At 46.8% G+C, this 20,698-nt stretch overlaps 1 protein-coding gene across 7 annotated transcripts in view; it reads right to left on the bottom strand.

The window, feature by feature from the left end:
* Positions 1-20,698, bottom strand: part of LOC114589686 (uncharacterized) — a 386,543-nt gene that overhangs the window by 274,606 nt on the left and 91,239 nt on the right. The window lies entirely within an intron of this gene.

The raw sequence follows: 20,698 nt of genomic DNA, 5'->3' as shown, positions 1-20,698 counted from the left end.
GCAGTGCCGAGTCCCCCAGCTCAGCCCTCTCTTGCTTGGCAAGACCTCAGATTCTTATTTTTCTATGGATTATGGGGGGCAGCTGCCCCCCTGGCTACCTCAATGCCCAGTCAAGGCCAGTCCGCCCTGCTCAGGCCTCTCTCGCCCAGAATTGGGCTCTGAGAAGAGAAGCCTCCCTGGCAAAGAGAGGAGGGTCCCGGGGGGGGGGGGTGACGAAGAGGCGGGAAGACTAAGGAAGAGGAGGAGCCTTGCTGCCTGGGAAGCCGGAAACCTCATCCTGGCCTCTCTAGGAAGGCAGCTCACTTCCCTTTAACCCTTGCAGTGCCGAGTCCCCCCAGCTCAGCCCCCCCCCCTGCATTGCGCACTCACTTAGCCAGGGCAGAACTCTGATCTCTATTAATTTCTGGTTTTTTTAATGGCTGATACGGATCAGAAGGGGGGGGTGCCTCCTTTCCCCCCCCCTTTTCCCTTGAACGTCCGAGGCGATGACCTCGAGGGCACTCACCGTACACCCACCCTCAGTCCCCCTCACCGTTGCACAAGCACCACACTTCTCCCAGACCCCCCTTTCCCTTCTTTCTTCCACGAGCGAAATAAGCTCAAATATATGAATATATTCCCCTATCTCTTCCTATGGCTATTTGCGCTCCATACTTAGAACGAGTAGACCGGGCGTTCCTGTATCCCCGTTTATTCCCATGGCTGCGTTTTGACCAATCACAGCCATGCATTCGTTCTGCACGAGCTAGCTCAGAGAGCTCTTGCACGCCTCATTGAACCTACTGACAAGCTACTGACGGCCCCCCACGGCGAGAACAATGGAACCGAAACCTCGGACCTCGTAAACCTGTCAAATGTATCCATTCTTGTTACAATGTATCCATTCTATTTCCGCTCCTGATCAGCAATGCGGAATAGGTTGGAAATCATCGGAACCTTTGGAAATTGATATAAAATCAGCCGCAACTCCGATTTCCTCGCTCTCGGTGCCATTTAACTCAGCCCCCCCTGGACTCCATGATGTCACCCATACTTCCATAATCCCCGAAACGGCAGGTCACGTACACAGGAACTTCCTAATCCTGTCAGATCGCTTTCGCCTAGCCCTTCCTCCGGGCAATACCAGGTGGCAGACGATGCATATCTCTGGCCCATTGTCTTGCCACCACCGGTACTTGATAAATGTTTATTATGTATATCACTCGCTCTACATATTCCCCCCTCCCTTATCTCAAATGTTAATCAGTGTAACCCCACCTTTCTCTAAGATATTCATGACGTGTGTAAGATATTCATGATGTAATCCTTGAAACCCAACCTTCCCATAATATATTCATGACGTTTCTTGCACTGTATTCTGGGACATGGAGGGAACTTTTAAAAGTTTATGTCGCCCCATTCTCGGGGTTCAATCTCATTTTGAACCTGTTGCGCAATAAACTTGGATCTTCGTATTTTGCTCCTGTGTCCGGCTGAGCTCCCTTTTCCTCCGCAAAGACCCGCGGACTTTGTCCGACGAGCTGGGTGGCAGGGTAGACACGCATCCAGATTTTCCGTAACAGGCGCATGAGGAACAGGCTGAGGAGAGTTAAGGGGTGATATGATAGCCATGTTCAAATATATAAAAGGATGTCACATAGAGGAGGGAGAAAGGTTGTTTTCTGCTGCTGCAGAGAAGCGGACACGGAGCAATGGATCCAAACTACAAGAAAGAAGATTCCACCTAAACATTAGGAAGAACTTCCTGACAGTAAGAGCTGTTCGACAGTGGAATTTGCTGCCAAGGAGTGTGGTGGAGTCTCCTTCTTCGGAGGTCTTTAAGCAGAGGCTTGACAACCATATGTCAGGAGTGCTCTGATGGTGTTTCCTGCTTGGCAGGGGGTTGGACTCGATGGCCCTTGTGGTCTCTTCCAACTCTATGATTCTATGATTCTATGAGACAAAGGAAGTCAGGTCCTTTGCATTTTCATACACTGACAATGGAAATGTAAACTTCCCAAAATACATAAATGAAATACTTGAGCCCAAACTGAAGCGTTCTGCATGTGATCTTTCCCCAGATACTGAAGCATTTACATATGTTTGTATAAATATTTGTTTATTTAATTATTTTATATTTCAACAGAATTCAGCTCCACGTCATGTTGCTGCTGTGTGCAAAAGGTCGTTTGAATATAATAATATTCCACTGCTGGAATGGCCTGGGAATAGCTCAGACCTTAACCCAAATGAAAGTCTATGGAGCCGACTAAAGAAACGTGTTAGTCTGAAGCCACCCACCAATAAAGCCTAATTAATAGAGGCAATAATTCAGTCTTGGTGTCACATTATTACAGCTGCAGAACTAAAAACTTGGTTCACTCCATGCGAAGGCGTTGTAAGGCCGTAATTAAAGCTAAAGGTTACCAATGGTTACCAAAGGTTTCACGTTTCTTCTTTTTGACTGCTGTTCTAATAAATACTCGCTCATAAAATTTCTTGCATTACATTCTTCATTAAATTATCTTTCCATTGCTATATAATTTTATAATATTATTCCCCAAAAAGTGTTGTTATGAGCCATCAAACCTCAGAAATGCACTTTTCACAAAAGGTATCCACAATTTTGGCCAATAGTGTAAGATGTTCATTTTAAAGTTAATGTACTTTTTATATGGGATCAGATTGTTATTAATTATGTTTCATGTTTATACATGTGTTGGAAGCAGCCCAGAGTGCCTGGGGTAACCCAGCCAGATGGGCAGGGTGTAAATAAAATTACTATTATTATTATTATTACTATTATTATTTTCATCACTGCTACTACTACCTGAGATTCAATAAGCCTGGCTCTGCTCTGGGATGGATTTTGTTTGGCCCACTCATGGCATCCCCTCCATCTCCAATTCCAGTCGTCTCTTGGGTCAACCCAAGACTGACAGGAGCAAAAACAAAAACAGAAAACCTGATAGTAGCTGCTTATCTTTCCTAACAACTCTGAAGCTGGCATTTGAGATGGCCTGGGCAGTTCAGACCAGCTGAATCATGGTATAAAAAGACAGAACTAGAGGGAAATGGTTCACAGAAAAAACTGCAATTTGCTGTTCAAGGTTTCTTGTGGGGGTGTTAGGTTCCTGGGTGTTGTAGGGGGCGCTGCTGAGCTCTGTGAAAATATATGAGGTTCGTCACATAGAGGCATTTTTTGAATTTCCTGGCAGATATGACGATCCCACAGGGAGCCTTACCAAGAGAGGCCACGATCCCATGATTCTCCTCCATGACATCCTTATGCAGAGTTCTCTGGTCAGGATCCAGCAACGCCCACTCCTCGTCCGTGAAACAAACAGCGACATCTTCAAAGCACACTGGACCCTAAAAGAAAAAGGGAAATGTCCTCCTCTGAGACAGCAGAAATATGATCTGCTACACAATGCTCTGTTCTTTCCTTCCTGTTAATTGTGGTTGTCAGGGAACTGCCATCAGAGGCACGGGAGAAGGAGGGAGTCTCTGATTCTGCAGGGGAAGGTCCAAGCGCTAGAGGGAGACTCAGCCGGGAAGAAGGGGAAGAGAATGAGTGTAACACCAGGGATCAGGGAGAGCAACGGGACAGGGAGGTGCAGGGGCTCCAGGACTCTTCATTGGAAGTTAGCGAGGAGAGCCCCAGCACCCCACTGCCCACGCCCACCCTGCGCAGGAGACTCCCGCGCAGTGAGAGGAGGAAACGATTGGGCGTCAAACAGCTCTTATGTTGGCAACGCTTTAAGAAACGCCCACACACAGATTCTACGAGTGACTAAGAGCAGCCACGCTAAGATGGGCTGTGCAGTCCGGAGGGTTTAACCAGGCAATCCGAGGCTCAAATGGAGCAGGATTACGCACGAGTAACTCCCAACCCCTACAGCAATCTGTCTGTCCCTGAAGGTTGCTCGTGCGCAACAAACAGAAGGGGGCATCATGAGTAAGACCGGAGGAGCTGGAGCCCCGGGAGGGGCGGCTGGAGGCCAATCGCTGGAGGAGAGAAACCGCGATTTGGAGGAGCACATAGCCATCCTGACGGCGAGGCTGGACGAACGACGGTCGTTGGATGCTCAGGGGAAACCCACCCCCATAGCGAGGAAGGTACCGGGACTGGTGCACAAGTTTGGGGGAAAGCCTCAAGAGTATGGGGCATTTAGAACAGAAATAGAATATGCCTTGAAGTTGCAGAAAAATGATTTTGAAAATGACGCAGCCAAAGTTGCTTATATTGTGGGGCACTTGGAGGACGGGGCGAGGGAATGGATTCGGCCGCTTATGGCGACGCAGAATGATGCCATGGAGGATCTATCGAAATTCTTTCAGGCGATGGACGCTATGTTCAGTAGCGATGTGCAGCAGAGTGTGACCAAATGGGAACTGCTAAGCTGTAAGCAGGGAGAAGGGTCAGTTAGAGACTATTGGTTACATTTTGCCATGATTGTTCATCGTCTGGGGTGGCAGCTGGACGCGGAACCCATTCAGATGCTATTTGAGGAGGGGCTTTCCCCAACGGTCAAGGATGAACTTTCGTGCGCACCCCGCCCACAGTCTATGGACCAGCTGACCAAGGCAGCCCTTGCGATTGGAGTAAGACAGGAAGTGTGGGCTCAAGAGAGGCGGGAAGGGAGAGAGCAGCGTTGCCATGACTACCGGATTCCTAGAATACCTAGGCCGCCTTCCCCACCGGCGGAGCCAATGGAAATAGGCGGTGCGCGCGCCCAGGAAGTTTCAAACGCCAGCGAGCGTCGGAAAAGGGAGGGAAAGGATCAAAAAACGACCAAGAAATGTTTCCTTTGCCAGAAGCCAGGACATTTTGCCAGAGTCTGCCCACAAAGAAAGGCCTGGCAAGCAATGGTGGGGGCCGTGGGGGGCGAGGAGGAGGAACCCCAGACTCTGGAGCAGGGAAATGCAAACGCTTGGCTGCCAATCAGCGGGCACAGCAGCCGAGCCAACAACCAATGAATGTGCCCAAACCAGATTCTCCAAGAGCAGCGATTGCCATTGAGGTGGTGCTTGAGCTCCCAAATGGGCACCCAGTGAAGGTTCAAGGTATGCTGGACTCAGGAAGCTCATGCAATTTTTTTAGCAGGGACTTTGCCTTAGAGCATCAGCTTCACCTGCTGCCTTTGGATGCACCTCTGCAAGTCACCACCATTGATGGGAGGGAGCTGATTGGGGGGGGAAGTTACCCACCAGACCCCACCGATGAGAATGAGAGTGTCTAGGCACTCAGAGACAATCGCTTTCCATGTTGCCTCATTAGCGGGTCCACCAATAATATTGGGGATGAGTTGGCTAGCGCAACATGATCCGGTGGTGGCGTGGCATCAGAGGACCGTCAGCTTTGGGTCTGACTACTGCCTGCAGCACTGCCTAGGAGGGGAAACGCCAAGGATGAGCGTAGCCAGAGTGGCAAGCACTGCAGTGGAGGGTAAAGGGGAGGTGCCACCGCAATATGCTGATTTGAAGGAGGTTTTCAGTGAAAAGGAGGCAGATAGACTGCCACCCCACAGGCCGTTCGATTGCCAAATCAATTTGCTCCCTGGGGCGCAGCTGCCGGCGGGTAAGCTGTATGCCATGTCTGACAGGGAGATGAAGGAGCTACGGGACTTTATCGACAAGAACCTAAAGAGAGGGTTTATAAGAGAGTCAAAGGCAGTGGGGGGCAGTCCAGTATTTTTTGTGGACAAAAAGGACACTGATAAACCGAGGCTTGTAGTGGACTATAGGGGGGTAAATTTGGTGTCAGAACCTGTGACTTTCCCGATGCCCAGAATTGATGAAATTCTGACGAGAGTGAGGAAGGGAAAGATCTTCACCAAGCTAGATCTGAGAGGGGCTTACAACTTAATCAGGATGAGAGAGGGGGATGAATGGAAGACCACCATGTTCACACCCCTGGGGGCTTTCGAATATCTCGTTATGCCTTTCGGATTACAATCAGGCTCCGCCTGTTTTCAAGCTTTCATGCACCACGTGTTGGGGTCTCTGCTTTACAAGAACTGTGTAGCATTCCTGGACGACGTCTTGATTTATTCAGAAAATGAGGAACAACATGTGAGAGATGTCAGGAAAGTGCTACAACGTTTGCAGAAACACCAGTTGTGGGTCAAGCTAGAGAAATGTCAGTTTCACGCCCGAGAGGTGGAGTTCCTGGGGTACAGGTTGTAGAATTGATTGATTTATTGACGTGACCCCGCTAATTGATTTACGATCCACAATTAGCTCTTTATCTCTTTACTGCCGTCCTGCGCGTTTCCCTGCGCAGACTCTGCTCCGTCTCCAGCAGCTCCAGTCACGCCTCCGCAGAGTTGAACACAGCGGTGAAATTGTCACTTAGCTTCCAGACAAACACACACAGCCCAGTTTGTCTATTTACAGTCCTTTATTCCGACATTCCCCAGAAATTCCCTGGGCTCACCGCAGCCATTACAGAGCTGCGTCTTTCCTCCTCAAAGACCGAGAGGAACAGAACAGAAACTCCTCCCAGCTTCGAAAACTGATGTCAGAAATGCTGAGGCATCATGGGAATAACTTAACCTGTTAAGTTCCAAACCCCATACAGGTTATCTGACAAAGGCTTAGTGATGGACCCAAGCAAGGTGCAAGCAGTATTGGAGTGGAAGACCCCAAAGACACGAAAGGATGTGCAGAGGTTCCTGGGTTTTGGAAATTTCTACTGGAAGTTCATCAAGAACTTTGCACACATGACGGCCCCAATCACGGAATGTCTCAGTAGCAAAAAGAAGTTCGTGTGGACGGGGGCAGCCCAGCAATCCTTTGAAAGATTGAAGAAGGCATTCGCGGCAGAGGAACAATTACTACATGTGGATTTGGAGAAACCAATGAGGGTGGAGACAGACGCGTCAGACAGAGCCATAGGGGCGGTTCTGTTGCAGCCAGGACTGAACAAGCAAGAATGGAAACCGTGCGCCTTTTTCTTGAGGAAGCTGAGCAAGTCGGAGCAAAACTACACCGTGTACGACCGAGAACTGCTAGCCATTTACGCCGCCTTTCGTCGGTGGCGCCATTTGCTGATAGGGGCGCAGCATAAGATCCAGGTCTGCACAGATCACAAGAACTTGGAATATTGGCGGACAGCACGGGTGCTCAACCAGAGATAGATTCGCTGGGCACAGGAGTTTTCCAAGTTTTCCTTCGAGATCCAGTATGTGCCCGGTGAGCAAAACGTGAGAGCAAACGCTCTCTCACGGAAACCAGAGTACTTCGAAGGAGAGGGGCCGCCGGAGACCCGCCACGTCATACCTGAGGACCGATGGGTGTGTGGGGGTACTCTAGTGGGCACAAGAGAACTGGCAGGACTCACCAGGGATGATGAATTTGCCCGGACAAAAATCAGGGAACTCCAAGAGGGGAGGGGAGGACCAGAGGGGTTTGAAGAGAAGGACGGGGTGTTGTACTACAGGGGGGCGATGTACGTACCGGGGGAAGTTCTAAGAAGAAGGGTACTTAAACAGCTACATGACACCCCCACAGCAGGGCACTTTGGGCAACACAAAACCATGATGCTGGTGACCCGACAATTTTGGTGGCCACGGGTGAGGGAAGATGTACGTGAATATGTAAGAGGGTGTGATCGCTGCCAGAGGGCCAAAGGGGAACGCACGAGGCCAGCAGGTTTGCTGGAGCCCCTACCCACGCCAAACAAACCCTGGTAGGTGGTGTCAATTGATTTCATGACGGATTTGCCTAAATCGAGGGGTAAAACAGCAGTTATGGTAGTAGTCGACTTGCTAACCAAAATGTGCCATTTTATCGCCTGTTCCCATGCCGTGACGGCAGAAGAAACGGCAAGGTTGTTTGTAGAACACATTTTCAGGCTGCATGGTGCCCCCTTGAGGGTTTTATCTGACCGCGGAAGGCAATTTACTTCAAGGTTCTGGAGGAAGCTCATGAGCCTACTGCAAGTCGAGGTCAGCTTCTCGACAGCGAGACACCCAGAAACCAATGGGCAGGCGGAAAGGGCAAACAGTGTACTCCAGCAATACTTACGCTGCTACGTTAGCGAAAGGCAGAATGATTGGGTAGAAAAGCTAGCGCTAGCAGAATTTGCGTACAATAATGCTGAACATGTGTCCACCGGTATGAGCCCCTTCTTAGCCAATTATGGGTGTCATCCCAGGGCATTCCCGGGTAATGAGGAGCAGAGCTGGAGTGTGCCTGCGGCTGAACAGTTTGTGATAGAAATGGAAGCGTTACATCAGCAGCTCAAGACCAACCTAGAAAGGGCCAAAGCCAGTTACAAGAAGCAAGCAGATAAACACCGGAGGGAAGGGGAAACCATTAGGGTGGGGGATCGCGTGTGGTTGTCCACTCAAGGGTTACCTTTTAAGGGAGGGTGCAAGAAGTTGCAGCCCAGAAGACTGGGCCCTTTTGAAGTCATACAACAGATAAACCCAGTGGCGTTCAAGCTCAGGTTGCCCAACAACATGAAAATACATCCTGTGTTCCATAGGTCCTTGCTCTCGCCACACAGAGAGGGGCGGGAATTCGAGGGGTGGGAGGCAGAAGTCTTGCCACAACCACAGGTAGAAGAGAGGGAACACCAGAGCACGGCCGCAGAGATAGTGGACTCAAGGTGGCGGGGGCGGCAGGTGCAGTACTTGGTGGCGTGGGAAGGAGAGCCCTGGTCGGAAAACACGTGGGTGCCAGCAGAGGCAGTTGGCAACGAGCATATGGTGGAAGTGTTCCATCGACGGTTCCCAGATAAACCCAAGCCCTTAGAATGTTTCTGGGAAGAACAGTTCAGCACCACAGAGGAGGAAGAGAGTTTCGAAGGGTTTTCAGAATCCGAAGAGGAATCGGATTGGGAGAGTCAGTCCTTGGGTGGGAACCTTGGCAGGTGGGAAGAGGTGTTCACACCCACAGATGAGGGGGACAGCTCTTTCAGGGGTTTCCTTGGCTCGCCGACCAGAGAAGAGGCTGCAATAGAGTCCCCGGGTCGGAGGGGGAGTGAAGGGGGCCCTGGGAGGGAGGTGGATGTCAGGGAACTGCCATCAGAGGCACGGGAGAAGGAGGGAGTCTCTGATTCTGCAGGGGAAGGTCCAAGCGCTAGAGGGAGACTCAGCCGGGAAGAAGGGGAAGAGAATGAGTGTAACACCAGGGATCAGGGAGAGCAACGGGACAGGGAGGTGCAGGGGCTCCAGGACTCTTCATTGGAAGTTAGCGAGGAGAGCCCCAGCACCCCACTGCCCACGCCCACCCTGCGCAGGAGACTCCCGCGCAGTGAGAGGAGGAAACGATTGGGCGTCAAACAGCTCTTATGTTGGCAACGCTTTAAGAAACGCCCACACACAGATTCTACGAGTGACTAAGAGCAGCCACGCTAAGATGGGCTGCGTAGTCCGGAGGGTTTAACCAGGCAATCCGAGGCTCAAACGGAGCAGGATTACGCACGGCAGACCAACACGGCTACCTATCTGTAACTTCCCCACTATTTACTGCTGACAATACTTCCCCATTTTTACAGTGCCTCTTGAAATCTCACTAGCGTTGTGTTCGTACCACATATGTTTTTCAGATAATCTACAAACTTTCCCCAGTCTTCGATGAACTTTTGGTCTTTGGTATATCTAATTTTCCCAGTTAATTTATCCAATTCCGCATAGTCTGTCAATTTCGGTCTCCATTCTTCTATTGTCGCTATTTCTTCTTGTTTCCATTTCTGGGCAATTAAGATTCTGGCTGCCGTTGCCGCATATTGAAAGAGTTTACAGTCTTGTCTTCTTATATCCTTTCCTACAATCCCTAAGAGAAAAGCCTCCGGTCTTTTTACAAAAGTATATCTTAACATTTTTTTCATTTCATTGTATATCATTTCCCAAAAGCTTTTCACTTTCTTAAATTCCCACCACACATGAAAGAACGTCCCTTCTTTTTCTTTACATTTCCAACATTTGTTACACATCTTATACATCTTAGCTAACTTTACTGGTGTAATGTACCATCTATAAAACATTTTCATAACATTTTCTTTCAGTAATGTACATGCTGTAAATTTTATATTCTCTTTCCACAATTTTTCCCATTCATCCAATTGAATATTGTACCCAAAATCTTTTGCCCATTGTATCATTACCGTTTTAACCTTTTCATCTTTCGTATGCCATTCCAACAATACCTTATACATTTTTGACAGCGTTTTATATTCATTGTTTATTATATCCCTTTGAAAGTTAGATTCTTTTTCTACATAGCCCTTTTCCTTCAAATCTTTTTTAAACATTTCATTTACTTGAAAATAAAACTTCCCGAGACATCTTGTCAGGCCCACAGATCACTGCTTCTGTTCCCCTCAGTAGGGAATCCCCTATCACCACCACACGCCTCCTCTTAGGTCTGGTCGGGGTTCTTCTGTGAGCTGTCGGTTCCAAGGTCGCCTGCACATTCCCTGAGGACTGACTTTGCTGCTCGTCTTCATATACCTGATCGACTGTAATGAGGGAGAGATCCTCAAATGGAGTCTGCTCTTCGTCTTCCATGCTAGGGGAGAGGACCTCAAAGCGATTGTGTATTTCTAAACAATCAGAGCGAACCCTGGGCCTCCTACTTCTTTGAGTCACGTTTCTCCATATATCTGGCTCCTGTGTTGGTGAACTAGCCTCCTTCTCAGGGGAGTCCCCTGTCTCCTCCTTGGTGGAGACGGTGTGCTCTGTTGCTTCCAAGAAGAGCTCCAGCTCTCTAATTCTTTGGAGCGTAGCTACACGTTCCTCCAGTTGCTGGACTTTGTCTTTTAAGAGGGCAATCAACATGCAATTGCTGCAGGTAAAGCTGCCTGCAACCTTTGGCAAGATGGCAAACATTGCGCAGGAACCGCAGGCGACTGCAGCTGTTCCCTCCCCCTCCATCTTGAGAACGTGTCGTTGAGGGTGGCTACAGCGGTCCTCCATCAAAAAAAGCGTGAAGACAGGACAAATAACTCCCCCCACACAAAAAAAACCTAGGTCTCCCCCAACAAACGTTTGAGACTAGCTCCCCTCAATCTAAAAGACGGATCAAACTGCACAGGGAGAGCAGCTAATCAGCCACAAAGAATCACACACACAAGAAAACCCTTTTTCTCCTTCTTCAGCTGCTGCCCTGCAAGCTCTGCCCTGCAAGGTCAGGCCATCCTCCCTGTTGTTTGCGATAGAAAGGGGTCAGTGAAACGGTGTTAAGTGTCTTAATAATAATAATAATTTATTATTTATACCCCACCCATCTGGCTGGGCTTCCTCAGCCACTTTGGGCGGCTTCCAACAAAATATTAAAATATCATAATGCATCAAACATTAAAAGCTTCCCTAAAGAGGGCTGCCTTCAGATGTCTTCTAAAAGTCTGGTAGTTGTTGTTCTCTTTGACATCTGGTGGGAGGGCGTTCCACAGGGCGGGTGCCACCACCGAGAAGGCCCTCTGCCTGGTTCCCTGTAACTGGGCTTATAGATAGATAGATAGATAGATAGTTTATTACAGCCATAGGCCCACATTCAATACATCATACAGCAGAACAGGTATAACAAGATAAAATTAATAAATTAGTTTAAATCAAGTACATCTCAATCCGTAAGTTTCTAAATTCCATTAAAATAAGAACAATATAGCGCTTAAAATATCAAATTATCAGTATAAATCAATATTATTTAGGCAAAATCAATAATCATAGAGTAATCCATTTTTCCTTCTATAGGCTAATACTGTTATCAGAAATCTGGCAACAGAAAGGGACCTACTCGGATCAGAATCTTGCAATAAATGTGTTAGCTGTGTTTCCAAGGAGTCACCTGAGATTTCCAATAATAAAGGGGACAAAAATCTGATCCGAGAAACTGAATGTAGTGAACAACAGAATAGTATATGTTGTAAAGATTCTATAGATCTATTATCACATACACACACCGCTGAGATCCAACCATTGGAAAATCTATTATTCAAGACATTGGAAGGAAAGGCGTTAAATCTTGCCTTAATAAAGGCATATCTGTGGGCCGCTACAGACAAAGAAGTCAAATAAGATGGTATCTGCTGTGAGGGCACTATGCCAAGATTTAATGGTGAGCAAGTGTCACGCTGGCCACGTGACCCGGAAGTGTCTGCGGACAGCGCTGGCTCCCGGCCTCTAGAGTGAGATGAGCGCACAACCCTGAGTCTGGCAAGACTGGCCCGTACGGGCAGGGGTACCTTTACCTTTACCTTTACCTTTAAGTGCCACTACCCAAAATGGTGTTTTGTTGTAGGTCAATCTCCGCAAGTTTTTGAGTGAGGGTTTTTTTTTTTGCTGTGGCTAGGTCGAATTCCAATAATTCTGATGGAGACAATCCATAGGTCACTACTTTGGAATGGATCTCTTTTGCCCCTAGGACGGGAAAATTATCTCTCCAGAGGCATTGGATCAAATACAGATTCGGGAGCCTATGCCTTAAGGACAACCAGTAACAAAGGCTGCGCCTCCAAAGAGTATTTTCTAAAGATGTAGCTTTTAATTCTAAACGAATAGCTGCATTACTAACGCACTGAGAAAGTTTTAGCAGTCGTCTTAGAAATTGGTTTTGAATTACCTCCAAGGACATCTAGTTTACTGCGGTCCCCCATAAAGGAACAGCATATGCCAACGTTGCAATTACTTTAGCTTTGAATACTTTCAGGGCAGATGGAACATGAAGAGCCCCGTCCGAAAAGAAAAAGTGCAAAAACGCAAAGGATAGGGCCTTGGCCTTGTTTAAAATATGCGCAATATGTGCCTTCCAACCCAGATTATATTGGAGAAAAACTCCCAGGTATTGAAATTTATAGACCTGTTCAATAGGTTTTCCATCTAATTGCCACTTATAGGATTTCCGATTTTTTGAGAAAATTAGTACTTTTGGTTTAGATTGATTTATAGTGAGGCAATTTGTTTTAAAATATGAAACAAAGAATTTTAATGCTCTCCTGAGGCCAATTCTTGAGAAGGATAAAATCACAGCATCATCAGCATAGAGTAATAATGGGCAACGATAGTTTGCGAGGCGGGGGGCATGGGTGATTTCCTGAGATTCAGCCAGTGGTATCCTCATGTCACTAATGAATAAATTGAAAAGAAAAGGAGCTAGGATACATCCTTGCCGGACTCCTCTGTTGATGGGCACAGAGTTTGTGAGATCGCCGGCTGGGGTTATTCTCACCCTAGCAGCTGACCCCTCATGCAGCTGGATTATTAACCATAAAAGTCTTCTATCAATTCCCCATCGGGCCAACTTTTCCCAGAGTAACCTTCTGGGGATGCTGTCAAATGCAGCCTTAAGGTCGATAAAAGCCGCACAAAGTTGGCCTCGGTTTGAAGAGGAATATTTCCGGGCTAGATGGTGCAAGACTAAAACATGGTCCGTAGTTGACTGGTTCGGTCTGAATCCTGCTTGCTCGGGGCCTATCAGTTTCTTTTCTTCAGCCCATTGGGTAAGCCTATTCAGCAGAAAACGTGCATATATCTTTCCAACTATTGACAGTAAACTAATATTCCTATAATTCCCCGGATCGTCTGGGGAGCCTTTTTTATATATTGGAATTATAATAGCGTCCTTCCATATTTTTGGCACCCTTCCAGTTGCATTAATAGCATCGAAAGTAACTGCCAGGATTTTTGCCCACCAGTCGGAATGTAGTTTTATGGCTTCCGCCGGAACCAAATCTGGCCCAGGGGCTTTGCCGATTTTAAGTTTAGAGATTAAATTCAAGATTTCATTGGGGTCAGTAGGGGGCCAGATGGGGAGATGGTCAAATACATCATCAAGAGCGTTGGTATTGGAATCTGGTGACGCAAAATATTTCCTTAAAAAGGATTCCCAGACCGAGGCAGGAATTATTGTTAAGGGGTATCTCCTTAATCTTCTATTAACCAATTGCCAAAATTGCCGTGAGCTACAGGAACTAGAGGCGACTATTAGCGCCTGCCAGCGATTTTGTTGCCACTCTTGCTTAGCCATTCTCTGGGCTTGCTTATATGCTGTTTTTGTTTGTTGGTAATTCCTAGGTAATACTAAAGCACCAGAAGATTTATATTCATTGTAAATGGCACAGAGATGTCGTCTAGCTTGCTTGCATTTTAAGTTAAACCAAGGGTCTTAAAATGGGCCCGATTTACTTGGATGGCTGGTACTGTAAAAAAGGACATAAGATCTTATGTCAATCACCTCCTCTTCCCAAGTTTCTTGCAGGAGAATTACTTGGAATAAATTAACAAATTTTAAGAAGTCTGGATCAGATTTCTTCCCCTTCCATCCTGCAATATTCCAGCATAAAAATGACATCGAGGAGTGGCTGGGTTGGTCGTTAGGTAGTCAGATCATGTGGGAATGGGATTCTAAATTTGGGGGAGTTCCAGCTTCAAAAAAAATCAGTAATTTTCCTTTGAGAAGGTGGTAATCGTGCTATACATCCCAACTGTTTAGATTTATTGGGGTGGTTTGGCTGTAAAGTCGTGCCACTCGTCTCGCTAAAGGCAGATGTTAGGCCTAAGATAGTCGACTTTTCAGAGCCAGATGGTAGAATTAGGGGGGTATTACTTAAAGAGAGCGAAATTAAGTCGACAGGTATCGTGCCACTAGTTGAGTGATCATTAATTGTTTGGATAGTTAATACGACCTGTCGGGTCTTCAACCAGATCATTCTTCGGGGCTAAAAATAAAATGGAGTCGTCTCTCATTTGTTGGTCTGGTTCAGCTGGTTCTGCTACCGGTTCGATGGTATCTATGGATTTATTCAACTTGCACACGTTAGAAGAGAGTGGGTTAATAAAGTTACAAGTAAGTGGACCCATATGGGGCACTTTACATGGAGAGCCTAATTCAGATTCGTTAAGTTCCCTCATTTTGTCCCAGGCAGATGTTGTAGCCATATTTGCCTCAGAGATGGGGTGCATGATAGATGGGTCTGGTGATGGGGTTTCCGCCTCCAGAATATGGAAGAGTGGATTCATCTCCACAACAACCAGTTGGCTGGTAGGGGTGTGTGCCTTCCCAACCCACAGGTCCAGTTCTTGGTGGTATAAGCGAGGGACAGAATCTGAACCACAGTCTCTATCAAGCATATTTTGTTTAGGTAATCTCAGCTGTTCCTCCGTCACTTTTGTCAGGCAGAAATAAAGGGTATCAATTTTATGAAGTATTTCTTTCTGAACTTCTTGTGGGAGAACGCTATAAGAGTGGAGTAAGTTATTATCAAAGCTACCAAGGTCGATTCCCTGATTCTCCGCATACCTGGGCCCAAGGGAGTCCAACCTTTGAGAGTCCTTGGCAACCAGACCAGTAGGATGTTTGGAGATGTCCTCCGCAGAGTTTATATCAATTAGAACGTGTTGGTCAATCTCATGTTGAGTTTTTGGCAAATTTACAATATGGGGGATAAGTGGAATTGGAGGTGCTTCATTTTTAAAGGACCTTGAGATTCTTATACCACTCGTCTCCAGTTGTTCTCTACATTTGTACACTAGTTTTGCCAGTCTCCCCTCATAGAATGAGACCACCGCTCTGGCAAGGAATCAATTGAAGTATAGATATTCCACTTGGGCCAAATCAGTAGGGTTATTAAGGATGCCCAGCATATAGATCTTTAAAAGGTTCAATAGATGGGCTTTACGCTCTTCTTGTGACAGGAGTCCTGGGGGTTTAGGATAATTTGATAAAACGAGTTTGTTTCGGTACAGCACCAAATTCCAGTTTTTATTTGTTAGATTTGTCAGATTTCTCTTCTTAGAGGGATTGGTTTCATCTACAGATAGAATGTAAGTCCATGGATCTTGGATCAAAATGTCTTGCTTGGAGTTAGGTGTTGGGGTAGGTGTTAAGGGTTCCAAGCAATCCATCACAGCGTCAGGGCAAGGGTTAGAAGTTTCTCAGTGTTCCCACTGGTCTCGGTTATTGGGATACTCTTGAGAAGATTAAAGAGCTTTTTAAAATCCATTTTTTTGTAACGCACTGCCTTAAAATTTTTAACATTTCTGCTCTTTTTTACCCTTATGGGCCTCCTTTTCAAGGCAGTAGCCCTACAAGATCTCTTGGCCTTCCTTGATGATCTGTTTTTGCAGGTGGTAGGAAGGAAGTTGTTATTACTTTCCAATTCTACAGTCACCCCGCTGGATTCCCTACAGAGAGTTTTGCAAGTGTCCATCATTATAGTGAGGATTTTTGTACAGGTGGCCAGATGAGATTTTATATTTTCGATATCCTCAGTTAAAAGCACAAGCCATTTGATAACTGATAAATCCTCATCCTCATTTGTCTCAAGTTGGAAGCAGGAGTCTCTTGATGTTTTAGGGTTTCCCAAAGAGATCTCTGCAATTTGTTTTAACATTAGTTCTTCCACTTCTCGGACTTGGGATGGTTCAGGAGAAGCTTGGGATTTAAGTCTCTGTTTTGGGAGTACTTTGGTGACTGTACCAATTATGTTTGGATTTACTTTGGGCTTTATTGGCCCTTTGTTGTGCCATTCTTCTACACAATCCTCTCTCTGCACAGCCGGCCCTTCCGTGCAGGAGGGAGAAGTTTCAGTTTCCTGCTGATTCTCACTCGGCTTGACTTTACCCCTATTCTTAAAGGGCTGGGTGCTTTTTGTTTGTGCTCCCTTTAGGGCAGCTCTTTTAGAGAGAGGTCTTAGATCACTCCGATAAAAGCCTGGTGCTCTACAGCCACTCCTGGTCGTCACCATTGTTTATCTTGTAGAGGTCAAGTTGGTAAAAATCTCACCTCGGTTCATTAGCTCCATCGGGTGTTACAGCAGGGCTCTCCGCGAGACTACTTCCAAGGTAGGCAAGTAATTGAGACCAATTTGCTGAACTCCTTTGCCGTGGCCCCTTTCTGGGTCGTGTTGCCCTCCTAGCTCAGTGGGAAAGCATCCGAGATAACAAGGAAGTAAAACCATTAAATGATAAAATAGGGCAGTAAAACAATAAAATAAAACAATAAAAGGACAATAAAACTATAAAATGGTGAGAGCAGCTGCCTCACCCTGCCTCACAGATCAGTGGCCATCTTGGATCTCCCTGTAACTGGGCTTCTCGCAGTGAGGGAACCGCCAGAAGGCCCTCGGTGCTGGACCTCAGTGTCCAGGCAGAACAACGGGGGTGGAGACGTTCCTTCAGATATACTAGACCGAGGCAGTTTAGAGCTTTAAAGGTCAGCACTAACACTTTGAATTGTGCTCGGAAACGCACTGAGAACCAATGTAGGTCTTTCAAGACCGGTGTTACGTGGTCTTGGCAGCCGCTCCCAATCACCAGTCTAGCTGCCGCATTCTGGATTAGTTGTAGTTTCTGAGTCACCTTCAAAGGTAGCCCCACGTAGAGCGCATTGCAGTAGTCCAAGCGGGAGATACCCAGAGCATGCACCACTCTGGCGAGACAGTCCGCGGGCAGGTAGGGTCTTAGCCTGCGTACCAGGTGGAGCTGGTAGACAGCTGCCCTGGACACAGAATTGACCTGTGCCTCCATGGACAGCTGAGAGTCCAAAATGACTCCCAGGCTGCGCACCTGGTCCTTCAGGGGCACAGTTACCCCATTCAGGACCAGGGAGTCCGCCACACCCGCCCGCCTCCTGTCCCCCCAAAACAGTACTTCTGTCTTGTCAGGATTCAACCTCAATCTGTTGGCCGCCATCCATCCTCCAACCGTCTTTGTGACACCTATGTTGGATATAGGGTCCATAAGCAATGTTGCTAATGTTATTAACATCACTGGTATGTTGGGGTGGGGATGAGGGTGTTGATATGCAATGTGCTGCTTGTTTCTCAGATTTCAGCCTGTTTGTGGATTGTTTTATTGAGGTTAGGGTGAAGCAGGACCACCTGGAGGAATTTTACCCATATATCCTTATAATGATTTTTCTATAATCCATGTTTGAATCATGACGGCTTCTGCAAAAGCTTATAGCAAATTGCTTAGATCGGAAGAATCCGCAATGAACTCTGCCCCAGTTCCCTTCCCTTGTTCTTCTCAATGTCTCGCTAACATAAGGGGGAAGCAATAAATCTGCTGTGCTGGCACTTTCCCCCCTGTCCAGACAGGGTCCCGAGTAGCTCAAACAGGAAGATGCTCACCGCAGAATGTAGGAGCGTAAGGGCTGAAGTTCCTTTTTCTTCCTCCTTACCATAAATCAGGGGAAAGGTTAAATGCATGTTCAGACTGAAAAAGCAGAAGTTGGGAGGGAACTCTTTACATGATCAGGGGGCAAGGCTTGAATGCACTCATTGGTCTTCTTTTTGCTGCCGTGTGCGATTGTATCCGATTATGTCATGTATGTACTCAGGTATAAAGCCTCAGGGCGCTGGAGCCCGGGGCCCAGTCTTTGGGAAAGGATTCCACTGGGTCACTTATTGCTCAGCAATAAATATCACTTTCTTTTTCTCCACTGCTGCGTCTGTCAATTCTGGGACACAATTTGAGTGGCTCACTGGTACCTTAAAAATCCTTGCAACAAGGGGAATTATTTTACTTAGTAAGGCGTGGGGAGGGGTGCCGAGAGTGAGTTGTAGATTGTTGGGTAATGGGGAGTGTCTTTTTATGTCACCTGGACTGGTGTTGGGTGGGGATCTCTGCGGAGGTGTGAGGCTGGGGAGGATATTGATCGTGTTAGCTGTATTGATGGCTTGGGGGGAGAGGAAAAGGAGGAGGGGGTCACCCCCTCAGTTCCTTCATCCAAGTTGTTCATAAAGAGGTTGAACAACAACAGGCCCAGGACAGAACCCTGCAGCACCCCTCTTGTCACTTTTCCCCAGGATGAGGAGGAACCATGGAGGAGGACAATTTGGGATCGGTTACTCATTCAGCCCACATTTTAGAAGCTTAAAGGCAAAAATATTATGGGGGACTTCGTCCAAGCCTTACTGAAATCAAGATGCACTATTTCCACAGCTCTCCCCTGATCAACAAAGTTTGTAACTCCATCCATAAAAAGGGGGAGGAGAGATTTCTCTGGCTTGACTTGTTTTTGGGAAAGCCATGCTTTCATCTTGTATGTTTATGTTGTGAAATCTTCAATTGGAGGGCACATAAATATTAAAAATGATAATGAATAAGGATATTGACAAACTGGAACATGTGCAAAGGAAGGCGATTTATGTATTTATTTAATTTGTATACCACTCAACCCAGTAGTGCCAACTTGAATAAAATATGGGTGGGAGGGGAGGGAGGTAAGGCCTGCTTTGCACAATCAATCACATGATGCATAAAGGGCATTGGAATGGCAATCAACTGGGGTGGCGGCCCCCTAAAATATATCATTGGGGGGCAAAAGCCCCTCGGCCTCTAAGTGTTGACTCCTGTTCCCACATGTCTCAGGACGGTTACAACATAAAAAGACAACATAGAATCACAAAATGCACATCAGTAACTCAACTCCCCACCACATTTTAAAAGGGCCTTAGATGTCAATCAGCCAAAAGCCTGGTTAAAAAGGTGCGCATTACCCTGGCTCCTAAAGCTATAGAATGAAGGGTTTCTCCCCTGTATGAATTCTTTGATGGGAAGTGAGGTCATATCTCTTCCTGAAGCTCTTTCCACATTCCATGCACTGATATGGTTTCTCCCCTGTATGAATTCTTTGATGGGAAGTGAGGTCATATCTCTTCCTGAAGCTCTTTCCACATTCCATACACTGATAGGGTTTCTCTCCTGTATGAATTCTCTGATGGGAAGTGAGATGGGAGGTCTCCCTGAAGCTCTTTCCACATTCCCCACACTGATAGGGTTTCTCCCCTGTATGAATTCTCTGATGGGAAGTGAAACGGGAGTTCTCCCTGAAGCTCTTTCCACATTCCCCACACTGATAGGGTTTGTCTCCTGTATGAATTCTCTGATGGGAAGTGAGATTGCCACTCTGACTGAAGCTCTTTCCACATTCCCCACACTGATAGGGTTTCTCCCCTGTATGAATTCTCTGATGGGAAGTGAGATGGGAGCTCGTCCTGAAGCTCTTTCCACATTCCCCACACTGATAGGGTTTCTCCCCTGTATGAATTCTTTGATGGGAAGTGAGATCATGGCTGTGACTGAAGCTCTTTCCACATTCCCCACACTGATAGGGTTTCTCCCCTGTATGAATTCTCTGATGGTTAGTGAGATGGGAGCTCCGACTGAAGCTCTTTCCACATTCCCCACACTGATAGGGTTTCTCACCTGTATGACTTCTCTGATGGTAAGTGAGATCGGAGCTCCAACGAAAGCTCTTTCCACATTCCATGCACTGATAGGGTTTGTCTCCTGTATGAATTCTCTGATGCTTAGTGAGATTGGAGCTCTGACTGCAGCCGTCTCCACACTGCAAATTTTTGCATGGCTTCTCCTCTCTGGGGATTTTGTCGTGTTCACCTTTGTTCTCGATTTCCAATTCATCACAATCTGCAATGGAGACAAAAAGGGATTAGAGCCTCAGGAACAGATGAAGAAGAACTAAAGGGAGTTGCGTGTGTGTTCATTACCTTTGTGGTTTGTCATTAACCAACATATTTCTTATTAGTTTCTGATGGGTTGTTGAATGTTGCTTTCTTTGATATACTGTAGTGGTAAAATTGTGAAAGCCTTTTAGAAAAAAGTGCATTTCACATGTTTGATGGCTCATAAGACCACTTCTTTTGGAGTACAGTGGATGCTTGGGTTGCAAACATGATCTGTGTGGGAGACATGTTCGCAACTCGCAGCGTTCGCAACCTGCAGCGTTGCATCTGCGCATGGGT

This window comes from Podarcis muralis, chromosome 4, assembly GCF_964188315.1.
Source record: "Podarcis muralis chromosome 4, rPodMur119.hap1.1, whole genome shotgun sequence".
In the NCBI taxonomy this organism is placed as follows: domain Eukaryota; kingdom Metazoa; phylum Chordata; class Lepidosauria; order Squamata; family Lacertidae; genus Podarcis; species Podarcis muralis.
The sequence above is the reverse complement of the archived record's forward strand: the minus strand, read 5'-3'. Positions and strand labels throughout refer to the sequence as shown.